Raw genomic sequence first — 1,199 nt, 5'->3', positions numbered from 1 at the left:
TAATAATGGCATGTACCATACAATGCACCTGCAGCAATTTGAGAGACCTCAGAGGTTTCTAACTAAGAATATCAAGGGATTCCAGCACATGCCTTACACAGACTGACTAAAGTCACTGTCACTATACCCAGTATCATATAGACTTTTTAATGGAGACTTATGCCTGGCTACCAGAACAATCTCTGACCCAAACCTAATGAATTTGCTGCACATCCGTAAATCAAACAGGACTAGAGCTACCCATTCCAGGGACCTAAATATGGCCTGCGACTTGAATAGGATCGGCTGGAGGGACAGATTTGTCTCTCAGTAACTGCCTCATCTTTGGAATATGCTGCCAATTCATGTGAAGCAGAGCACCACTATGACACTGTTCAAAAGAGACCAGGATGAGTGGATGGGGCACCATAAATTTTTACCAGACCAAGTCCCTGCAACTCTCCTGGACATGGGTAGTCATTACTACATACAATCCTAGCTATTCACTAGAGTATTTATAGTATTACATTAGGATGAAACAGTTAGGCTTGAAATGACTTCAGGCTTGATACCCTAGTAACCTCCTATGATCCTATGATCCTATAATTTCTAGCCAGTGCCAAAGAATATAGGAGGACAAATGCCCAAAATCAGGGACAATTTTAAATGTTACTGTAATTCATTTAAAAAGTGAATAAAACAACAGATTTTGCATCTATGTGCATGTTCTAATCAATAAGAAGTATGGAACTATAACGTCTGCCATTAACGACTGACTGCAACCCCAGTGATTCACCTGAACATATAAAATTTTACGAGAGTTGGAGCAAATGAATGTGGTGACATCACAGACATGTTGAAAAATTCTGGACAGCCAAGAGGTTTGGTGTATATGCAACATGATGCATGGGCTGCCAAAGGACACTAGTGGTGCAAAGATTGTTATGACAAGTGCGAGGAATATGCAGTTTAGGGACATACAGATTATCTGAAAATGAGGTCTTCATTACTGCAGTTAAAGTGGTCTCTTATTCACATTTTTTGAGACTGCATAAATTGGTCTAACTCCAGTAGGAACATCACACAACTACAGCTATGTTTTGCTGAATTTCACAGTATGTGTGGAACAGCAGTGAATATGTATTTATGGAGTTGTCTGTACACAATGAAAGCTAATTCAAACAAAATACAGTAACTCATTACATCCGAGTGATGCCTCC

Source organism: Protopterus annectens, chromosome 5.part0 (genome assembly GCF_019279795.1).
Source record: "Protopterus annectens isolate FY-2018-M chromosome 5.part0, PAN1.0, whole genome shotgun sequence".
Taxonomy (NCBI): Eukaryota; Metazoa; Chordata; order Ceratodontiformes; family Protopteridae; genus Protopterus; species Protopterus annectens.
The sequence above is the reverse complement of the archived record's forward strand: the minus strand, read 5'-3'. Positions refer to the sequence as shown.